This window comes from Aphelocoma coerulescens, chromosome 4 (assembly GCF_041296385.1).
Source record: "Aphelocoma coerulescens isolate FSJ_1873_10779 chromosome 4, UR_Acoe_1.0, whole genome shotgun sequence".
Classification (NCBI taxonomy): Eukaryota; Metazoa; Chordata; class Aves; order Passeriformes; family Corvidae; genus Aphelocoma; species Aphelocoma coerulescens.
In genome coordinates, this window is record NC_091017.1 from 24,593,252 (window position 1) to 24,604,203 (window position 10,952).

General features: G+C 37.9%; 1 long non-coding RNA gene across 1 annotated transcript; it reads left to right on the forward strand.

Annotated features, from left to right (window-relative positions):
* Positions 1-785: 785 nt before the first annotated feature.
* On the forward strand, positions 786-6,864 carry LOC138108982 (uncharacterized). The gene is made up of 3 exons (XR_011150177.1): positions 786-1,072; positions 4,228-4,275; positions 4,825-6,864. It is a non-coding gene; the product is annotated as an uncharacterized lncRNA (long non-coding RNA).
* Positions 6,865-10,952: the final 4,088 nt, after the last annotated feature.

Here is a 10,952-nt window from a genome sequence, read left to right on the forward strand (position 1 = left end):
GATACAGCATTCAGGCAGTACCCTTCTGTAAAGAAACACAGGCATTTATTGGTCCTCCTTGAAAAACTAGTTGAAAGCAAATGGCTTAATGTGAGTGGTTAACATTGTAAAGCTGAAAGAAAACTTATTTTTTATTCAAATTTTAGGGCTTCTCCAATAATATCATATAATAATATACAAAATCACCCTGTAGCTCTGTATGAAACGTATTGGCAAGGTAACTTATGGCTTACTACCTCCAGGATTTTATATTCAAATGTGGAATGACATTGTTAATATATTTTTCCTTCTCTAGCCTTCATTGTTGGGTGGGTAGATGTAATAGTGTGCCATATTTTGCATCTCTAACAGAACATATTTTCCTTTGCCAAAATGCTACCTACAAGTTATCTGCAGCCACCATGGCAAAACTCAAGTCTGTGCAGTTTTCGTCATTCTGCTCTTGCAGAAAAATAAGTCCTTTTTAGAAAAGGAGTGCATATATTCTGTAGGTTAGGTACAGCCTCCCCACAGTTAAATAACACATCAAATCACATTGTCTCGTGCTTGGTCCCGCTGGCCAGAGCAGTGCTCTGAAAGCAAACAGACTCTACCTAGTACAGCCCTGAGTGCACTAATAAGCCTTGATGTCCCTGATCAGCCTCACCTGTGCCTCCTCACATCCACCCCCTCCTCCTCCTCCACCCTGAGCTTTCCTTAAGCTCAGCCTGAGGCTGCTGCTCCTTTCCTGGGTTGTGTTGTGTTGTGTTGTGTTGTGTTGTGTTGTGTTGTGTTGTGTTGTGTTGGTGTCCCCGTTGAGCCAGGGCTCATCCTGAGGGATGGATTTCTGTTTGACTGCAGGCTCACATCACCAACTTCTGAGCTGGACTTCTGGTTGGACCTGGCCACCGTCCCCAGGGGATTCCCTCTGGCTGAAGCTGGCCTGGTATTCCCTCTGCTCTGGGCTCCCCCCCTGCTCGTGGAGCATTGCTGCTCTGGCTGCTCTCTGACACACTGAACTGGAATGACCTCCCCTGACATGGAAGGTGGGACAAGCACTGTGCTTGAGCATGCTGGCAGGGAGATGCAAGAGGTAATTTTATGCTCTTTTAATCTTCCCGTTCTCAAAAATATATTCGTAATTAAGCTGGCAATGTTTCCACAAAGCAAAGCTGGGAAACCCATTTACTTACTTGTATGACTTGAAAATACATAATTCTAGCTCTTTTTTGAGTATTAGGAGACATAATTTTCTGCCCCTCACCATGTATCCAATTGCAATCCCAGAATTTGTCTGTTCTGTTCTAGAGACTGTTATTTCACTTTGGATTACACCTACTTATCTACCTTGACAAATGGGTGGGTAGGTAGATGCATTTCTACCTGTCCCCTATTTCTGTCTATCTTTGCATTTTTGCAGCCAACAAAGTTTGTTCTTAAGCAATTGTGCGAAATAAACTTCTTTATTTTTTAATATCCCCCTATGTCAGAAGTCTTGTAAGGAAATTGCATCTGCTGTGGAAATTACAGGGTTTTTCTAAGATTAGTGCAGGTGAACACACATATAATAATATATCTACTTGGGACTGCTCTCTACTGCTAAATACTGAAACCAATAAAATCTATTATTGGCAATTTCTTGTGATAGTCAATTGGTTTTCAAGATTTCCATGAGTTAAAAGTGCTGCAAAAATACAACCTGGTTAGTGACAGAAGTTAAATACAAACACTGAAGTTATTTCAGACCTTTAAAACTTCAGTGCATTAAAACTCATGATATAGCATGCTGTCTAGTATTGCTGGTGAGCAAAAGACTTCTGTCCAGACCATCAAAGTCTCCTCTGAGGGCAATGAATATAATTTTAATTTTTTTTATTTCCTTTTTTTTGAAATGGTTAAAAAGCAATAGAGTAAAATGAAAGGTTTTGACTTCAGAGCCAGATGTATTGCAGCGAAGAAGAGAAATGGCAAAACTGCAATTACTGTGATGAACTTAATTATAATCACAGGCTCTGGAGCCTTACCTATAGAGAACAGTAAGGAAAAGAAAAAATTTACTTTCAAAATAAAAAACTTGTTTTCAAATTCTGTGTTTAATCTGATTCCTGTATTTGAGGAAACAGCTCAGCTATAAAACTTTTGTTCTAGCACAGTAGTGCTGCAGACAGCTGTCTATGCATACTTCACCTCACTTAGCAAAGATGTGTGTGGGCACTGCCTCTAACCCATGTGGCACAGATCCTACTGCCAGTCTTTTTGCTGTACTTCTGCAGTGATGGAGCTTGTGGTGTGCATGGGGATAGCTACTGCTGCTGTGTGCATGCAGTGCTGGAGTGCTCACTGGAGAGTCAAACCAGTTTGGGGTTATGTTTCAATTTAATAAAATGTAATACTATTATAACTTAGTGTTTGGAAATAAATCCTCTGTGCTTTATCCAGTCCCTCTGCACTTTAATGAAAGAAGGGGAAATTCACTCCCAAACTTCACTTTTCCTGGGTTTCACACATTAAATTTACCTCTGAATATTAAGCTTAGGCTTTTATACTGAGAATGGTGGTTCCACTGCCAGCAGCTGAAGCTGGGTGCAGGAAACAGAAAGCTCTCATTCCCAACTGTAGCCTTTCTTTGTAGTTCTGAAGCAGGTGGGGAAAAAGGAGTGAGCAGTAACAGGTCACAAATTCAAACCAGATTTCAGTGATCTGTGCTCTGTATTCTCACAGCAACATGGTGACCTGTACATAATAAAAAGCTGAGATTTATATTCTTAAGTCAAATGAGTTTGTTTCATGTTTTATCAAACATTTCAATAGGCTTCTTTGTGCCTTAAGAGAATACATTCAGCATCAAAAATGTTATACTCTCATTCTGATAAGGAATTCCTTTACAATCTCAAATAGGGGGAGACTGGGAGCAGCCTTTGTCCTTCAAAGTATAAAAGTGAAAGGAAAATCCCCACCAGTACATTTATGAACTGCTTATTCCCAAAGTTAACTTTGGAATCACATCCAATATTTGTCCTTGTTTGGACTGAGTACTTCTATGTCATGTAGAAACGTGGCTGTCGATCATCTGTACCTTTACGTAACGTTGGTATGGGATGTACTTCTGGTGGTTACCAAGAATCTGTGACTGGGCAGACTACTCCAGATAGTACCTGAGGTCCAGCAAAACCATTCCAACTTTCAGTTCAACGTTGAATGGTCAAGTCTGTAATTAACCTTATGCATAACTCTTGGAAAATCACTGCACTGGTCTGTTATTCTCTGTTTATTTGCATTTCTCTTTCCAAAATTGTCTGTATTTGAAGTCTTCTAGAGTAAGACAATAATTATGTGCCATGCATCACAAGTGATTCCAATTGTCCTTTGAAGCCTTAACTAATACTGGAGGCCTAGGCAATATCTGTTTACCCCCAGGGGTTATTAGCTTCATGAATATCAGAAACAAACAGGTGGCTCCCTCCAAACTTCTGCACACATTTGAAAGAAAGAGATAAATATTTCAGAAAGATGATCTTCCTTTCCTGCTTCCAGTCTTGTTTCTGTGATTAATAGTCACTAAAATGTCAGATTTTCTCTGCAGGTAGAATAATGTGATAATGCTCACAAAACAGGGAAAAAATATTATGAAAGGCAGCGGATATATTTAATTCCTGTCAAGAAGCTGGATGTTGTCAATATTTAAAATAACCTGCCATGGCTTGGCAAGCTACCACTGACATTTTTATTCACTATTTCAGCTTCTTGTAAAACCAAACAGCAAAAAAACATTTCAGGCAAAACGACCCTTAAACACAGGAACGGTTTGTGTTCCCCCTCACTAATAATTAGAAGAAGAAGGTGAAAAGTAAGCACTGATAATTACTAGAAGAGGAAAAAACCTAAGCAAAACCATGTTATGCTCTTTTCTCTTTGCTTTTGTCCAACTTACAGGTTTTTTAATAGGTCCAACCACTTTTTGCTAGTCTTAGATTTTATAATCCCAACTGTTGGACAGAAGGCTCCTGAAGGGGAAGGTGGAGGGTCTGGTAGCAATGCTGGCTAAAAACTTGACTCATTTAACCACTAGTGAGCAAAGAGTTACTTTACTCCAGATTAAAGGAAAACCAAACTGGATTATGTTAACAGCCAAGGGATACCTGAAACAAGTGTAGCACTTGTTTTTCTTACTGGTGATATTTTCGGTGACATAGATGGCAAGAAAAAAGGACAGTGGTTTTACTTGAGTATCATCTGTTTGTGTCCTAGGAATGGCTCTGGTGGTGTGGATGACATGGATGCAGTCTAAAAAAGGAGGTAAACATTTACACTTTGCTTTTAAAGGATATGAAATATTCTTTATGGAGGTTTACTGGATTGGTGCTTTTGAAAGCTGAATAGGATTCAATATGCAATGTGATGTATTTCATTTTAAGCTGCTTGTAAGCATAATAGTCCTCATGTTCAATTGTAGTTATGCTTTAACTTCTCAACTAATTGGAGCTTTTACCTCCAGTCATCACTGTTTTTTAACGTTTATGTTAATCTTTCCAAGGTAAAAATATTAAGCATTAATACCAATCTATTGAATTTTTAACGTTTTTGAAGGATAACCAATTATTTTTGAGGGATCACCCATAACATTTTGAAAATAGTTCTCTATATGAAGCTTTTGCTAGCTTGTACACAGATGAGATTTATAAAGCAAGCCACCCATTTGTAGAAAAAAACAGAAATGAAAATCCTTTATTAAAGATGCCTCTGTAGATACTTCACAGGAGAGGAAAAAAAAGCACAAAAGATAAAAGCAGAGAGATTAATTCTGCAGATTGGTACTGAAAATGCAACCTTGTATTTTCTGCACAGATTTACAAACAGCAGTGGAAACCTGGGGTTTAATGCTGCATTTGTCCATGTTCTTAATGGTATTAGCCCTTTATGAATCAGGAAGCAGATGCCAGACTGTGCAAGAGCTTTATCAAGTCTGAGAGTTTCACAGTAAGAATGTTTGATTATATTTCTGAAATAATTTACTCATCAAACAGTGCTATTAAATGTAGGATACCTTTACAACACTGTTTCAGTTGTTGTTTTCACATTCTATTTTGCTGGCAATAAATCATTTCGAAGCAATTCATTTTTTACACATTGAGAGATAGACAGCAGATCCTGAACTCAGCAGATGACACATTAAATTCAGAGACATGTCAGTCACATTTAAAGTATGTGGCCAACTCCTACAGCAGATCATTCCAGTGGAAAATACACTGCAGTTCTCTAGCCATGTCAAGCTGAAATGGAGTTTTATTTTTCTTCACCTAGATATAGAAATTTTATGCATGTTCTGTACTTTGTCACAGAGTAGTAGTAAAAGAATAACCAATATCCATATCATAAGTACAGAGCTCATACCCCAAAGACCAGACTTTTGACCAACACCACCTGGATTATCCAGTGTTTCCCAATTAGAAGGCATATTTTACAAATAAAAATCAAGAATGTTATTTCTTACTACAATAAAGAAACATAATGTTTCAGACATTGGTATCCACGTTTGGCTATCAACTAGGATTTTGAGAATAAACTTCAGAAGCCTTCAGTCTGAGAAAATGCAGGCAAACATGAGCTAGCCTGGAGCTCTGCTCTCCTGCAGACGGTAACATTCGCTGCTGAACAGGACTGACACCTCCAGGGCTGGATTTGTTTGTAGGAATTGGCTTGTTTTAATGAAACATACATAACTAAGACTATTTAATGAAGTAGGAAAATCCCATCAAAGATAAGCTTTCACTGACAAACTGATGTTTGAGCTTCTTGGTGCACAAGAAAGTTTGCTGCATCTTCATTTTAACATGTTTAGGGAACTACCCCTGCGCTGTGGTGTTCAAACCTGACTTACTCGTGTTGTTCAGTATCTTTTTGTTTTATGCAACCAAAGCTGGGCTGTAGAATGCAGTCACACTGGATTTTAGCTTTCAACTGTACAAAGCAGTCAATGCTAAGTGCTACTTTTGCACCTTGGCCTGTAAGGGATGATAAGCAATGTCTGCAGTAATTGTGTATGTTTCTGCTGTCTCTGTTATTTAGTGTTAAAGTTGTGCAACTCTGAAAATTTTCCCTGGATTTTTTGCATCTATTATTTCAGCTAATAGCTTTAAAAAGAAACCTTACAGTATCACATGTTTCAGGGCATCACTATTGGAGGTTTTATGGGTATTAGGCAAAAATTCCAAACATTGCTGTGAAGTAGTGTGTTGTGAAGCTCAAGTGCTGTTTGCTATGCATCAAAGATGTTCAGATTTTAATAGGTAATGTCCTGAGTGTTTCCTTTATTGTAATTATTATTCTAGTGGGAATGTGCTTTTTTCTCTAATGCAGCCTCTCTCTGCTGGAAAATTTGTGATGAGTGCATTTCCTTTCTTTGATGCTAATCGTTAAATTTAACTGTAAACAGGAGTGAAAATGGACACAAATGTGACAGATGTGACTTTCTAAATTGACATTTGTGGAAGAAGCTCTTTGCACATTTTCATAACAGAACACCACCAATATTTCCCTTAAGTAACACGATGGCTCTTGTCAAACACTTCCCCAAAAGGTCAGTCATTTAGGCTATAGCTTTTGTTCTCCCTGGCTGCTGCTGCTGCACATTCCATCATCAGGTGACATTACAGAGAAGGCAGTACTGCAGCCAGGAGACCTACACTTCACCACTAGAAATCCCTTTAAGAGAGTGGGGATGGTACTTAAGGTAGGCTTTTTTGGCATATGAGGAAACCCCCAGGATGCTTTCCTTTGCGCAGAAAATGAATCTGCCTCTCTCTAAAACCTCTGGAGTGTGCAGCATGTATTCTTTAGCAAGGTGTGATAATCAAGGCATTGTCACATGCTGATACTGTGTATTTCCTGGGGTGTGTTTCTAATGCTTTCAGTTAAAGCACATTAAACAATAAACATAAATCAGAAAAAAAAAGCTTGTATCTATAATACTTCTGTAAGATTGATTTTATTGTATTTTATTTAAATGTTATACATGCCAAACCTCTGCATTTATTTCCATCTTTTCCTGTTCCTCCATGAAGTAAATCTGCAGGACCTGGGGACAAATGAGAAGAGAAAGCAAGAAAGCTTTTTGTCATTAAGCTTTTTGCATATTATATTACAAGGGGGGGGGGCTAATGTGTCTGGTTTGAAAAGTAGTTTACTTATGGACCTGAAAGAAAGCTTTCATAATTCCATCAGAGAGATGGCAGAGATTTTGCAGAGTAACAAAATGGTACAATCTTTTGTCAAATGTTCAGAGAGCTAGTAAAGCTAATGCAGTCAAGCAAGAGGATCAAGGACATTCCTTAATCTCTGGAAGTAGAGTGTGGTACTTGCAAAGATTTCTAACTGCAGACTTGAGAACTACACATGGATGCATATATATCCAGTTTTTGTGATTTATGTTGACAGGGCACATGCTACCAATGCTGGGAATTATTTTCCCCTGACATAAAGGTCTCTCAATAATTGAAATTTGACTTGAACGTGAGGGATTGGTTGGGGTAGCTCAGTATTATCAAATTTTCCATAAATTTCTTGAATGGATTGACCTTTAGCATCTTTTAAAAACTCTAATGTTTCTCACTGCATCTCTGTGATGGCCTAAATTTATAACTCTCCCTCTCTAGCAGGAGATAGGGATAAAATGTGTGCTTATGCTTTTCTTCTCTCCCCTTCTACCCTCCTGCCAAGTTCTGGAAGCATTGGTCATAGGTGAGAGTTTTCAGCTCCTTTTAACAAAGGAATTGGTGAGATGAGTTCCATCTAACGCATTGACATTTTATGATGAATAAATCTTAATTTAGTCTCTGAATCGTTATATGATTGAGCTTTCTTTTTGGTGAAGATATTGATCTCTTCCCTTCCTTTTTTTCATTATTGTTGTTGCAAAGTACTGAGGAGGTTTGTTTTTTTTTTTTTAATTTTTACAAATCTGTTGCTTGCATGCAAACAATTTCAGTACAGTGCTTTTCCATTTCTGGAATTTGTGGCACTTTCTCATGATCAAAATATTCAATAGGCGTTCATATATGGATCAGGAATTTCTTCCACTGATTACTGGTTTTCCATGAGTGTGTGTATGGGCATCCCAGATTCGTCCTTGTAAATTGTTTGTGAGCTTTTTTCAGAAATAGACCAGAAATATGACTTAACTTCTGTGGAAGTGATAATTTATGTATTGATTGTCTTCCCCTTAATGTTGATCATTGCTGAGTGTTACTGAAAACCTTTTATTTTAGCTGTATTTCTAAAGCATGAAGAATTTGTGCTTTTGAAGGCATTTCAGCAGGCTCCTGTTGGTTCAGATTCACAGGGATCTCCAGGGTGATTGTTTCTTTGGGGTTTCCTGACTCCTTGAGGTGTGCCTGTGGACACCTGTTCTCCATTAGCTACTTGCACAGCTACTTCTGCCTTCAGTTATTCTTGCAATCTGTGGCTCTTGTGACATCAGGGTGGTAGGAATGGTGTGTCAGCATCGTTTGATACAATATATAAATACAGCTATGTAGGTACAGCTACTTTACAGCTACTCTGAACACTGGTTAGGCAATTGCACAAAAACAGTATGAAGCTAAGCCCAGAAAATAAGCACACCACTTTAAATGCAAATATATGTGTGTGTGTGTATATATATGTATATATTTTAAGAGCAGCCAGTTTTAGAAGGATGGAAAAAGCTATGCAGCCGGTTTTAGAAGGATGGAAAAAGCTAGGAAGCAATGCATCTGGGGGAGAGAATTTAGTGAGATCAGTGAGAATGATAATGGGGAACTGTTTAAGACAACTTCCTGTAGGTGTTTTAAAGCCTTAACAAAAGAGTCATATGTACAGGTACTTTTTTATTGTTTCTGGGATTGTTCAGTGACCTTCTGGTAGATTTAGGTCTCCATAATTTTGGACAGTGAAATAATTTTTTTTTTAATTACATTCTTTTAGCAAACATACAATAATGTAGTTTTGCATAAATGTATGTAAAAAGTGTTTTTCTTATCTCTGAATATGTCTGTTGAAGTGGGGTTTGGTAAATCTTTGGTAAAAATATTTGTGAAAGTTAATGACTATGAGTGTTGTATATTGTATATCTGGACTTTTGGGCGCCTTTGACATGGCCCCCCACAACATCCTTCTCTCTAAATTGGAGAGGTGTAGATTTGATGGATGGATTGTAAGGGGGATGAACAATTGCTTGGACAATCATATCCAGAGGGAGTGGTCAGTGGCTCCGTGTCCAGGTGGACATTGGTGACAAGTGGTGTCCCCCAGGGATCCGTATTGGGTCGGACCTTCGTGGTCGCCAGCAGCTGATGCCTTTTCCTGGTCTTAAAATCAAGAGTCACACACGGTTAGAAGGGGAAAAGGGATTTTACCTTGGGATTTATTTTAAGGATCCTTAGGTGCACACATCCAGGTCATATGCATCGAAATGCACCCCACTGAATATGCCCCAAAAGATCTGGTATAACATTATAGGTTTTGCTAATTAGCATATCTATCAAAGATTCCCCAATGAGAGGCTCAAGTGAGCCCCTCTCCCCAAGGAACCTTCCCCTGGATGGTTCTATCTCAGTTTACAGAATGTGTTCTGGAGAGGACCTTGGGGTCCGGGGCACACTGATCCCTAACTACAAAGCTTCTAAAATGTTTGGTCTCCTAGCTTGACAAACAAGTCCAAGAATGTAGGCAAAAAGCACTAGGAATACAGAAGTTGTAAAAAGATATAACAGGGGTACAAAAGAAAAGGCAAAAAATCTTCATGGCATCAGGACAATTACTGCTGTTGCTGAACATTTAATATATCTTTGTTCTAGCAAGTTCTGCTAAGGGTTGTGAAGTATCTGATAATTGCCTTATTTGTTAAGCACTGATTAAGAGCAAGTATTTTTTTAGTTTCATTTTCCTTTTTTTGGAGCTTGGGGGAACAAATGTTCTCCGAAAAAAGAAAAATCTGGTTTGTTTTAAAGTATTACCAATTGCAACATATAGATTGTTTTGTTCCTTAACAATAGATAAAACTTTGCTAAGTGTATGGCAGGAAATATCCACTGTGGCCATTTGTAACTGTATCAGGGATTTGTCCAGAATGTTTTCCAGCAACCTATTTTGGTGTAGTTCTAATCTGTAAATCTTTTCCACCTGCTGTTGTGTGCTTATTATGAACTACAATACGGTTGTGAAAGAACACAGCTGTATTAACTATAAATGTTAGCTGCATATGGTCTCCTCCTAGAGAAATAGCTTTTTTGGCAAATATAAGTGGGGATTTTTTTATATCAGTGATCAAATGTCCATGAATGGGATTTAAATCTTTTTTGTTTTATCCTTTCTCCAGAACTGACTTGGGGAAGAAGTTGAAAGGAAATAAGAGACTGAGACAGTTTTCTCCCTGATGATTTTTATGCAGGATAATGACCCATTCTTTTAGTAGTTTCAGGTCAGCATATTTCAGTTGTAGTTTGAAATATTCTACACTTTGGTGGCAAATTATCAAAATTAATATCAAAAGTTGTTCAGATTACCTTCCACAAGCCCCCCTAGAGAATTTGGCAAGCATTATTTAAAGTTTAAACACTTGTCAACAAACTACTGTTTAGACAAGCCATTCATTTGCTGAGAACATTTTTTATACCAAAACAATACACAATTCATGTAGTTTTGATTCTTATACATTTCTTTTGTTATTTTGTATTTCTGTAGATACAATCCCACTCATTTCAAATCAGCAAAAATCTATTAAAATTAGTTTTTAACTGTGGTCCTCACCAGTTCCTTTTCTTTGATGACTTTTCCAATAGAGTGTGGTTGTTTTCACTGTTTGGTTACATGTACTTTTTTGCTTTTATAACCCTTTTCTGTGGCTTGTCTGTATTTACCTTGGAATTGCATGTCTGTTTTGCTCTCTCTTATCTGTTCTGTGAGGTATTGCCTCCATTTTTTCTGTACTGCACAAT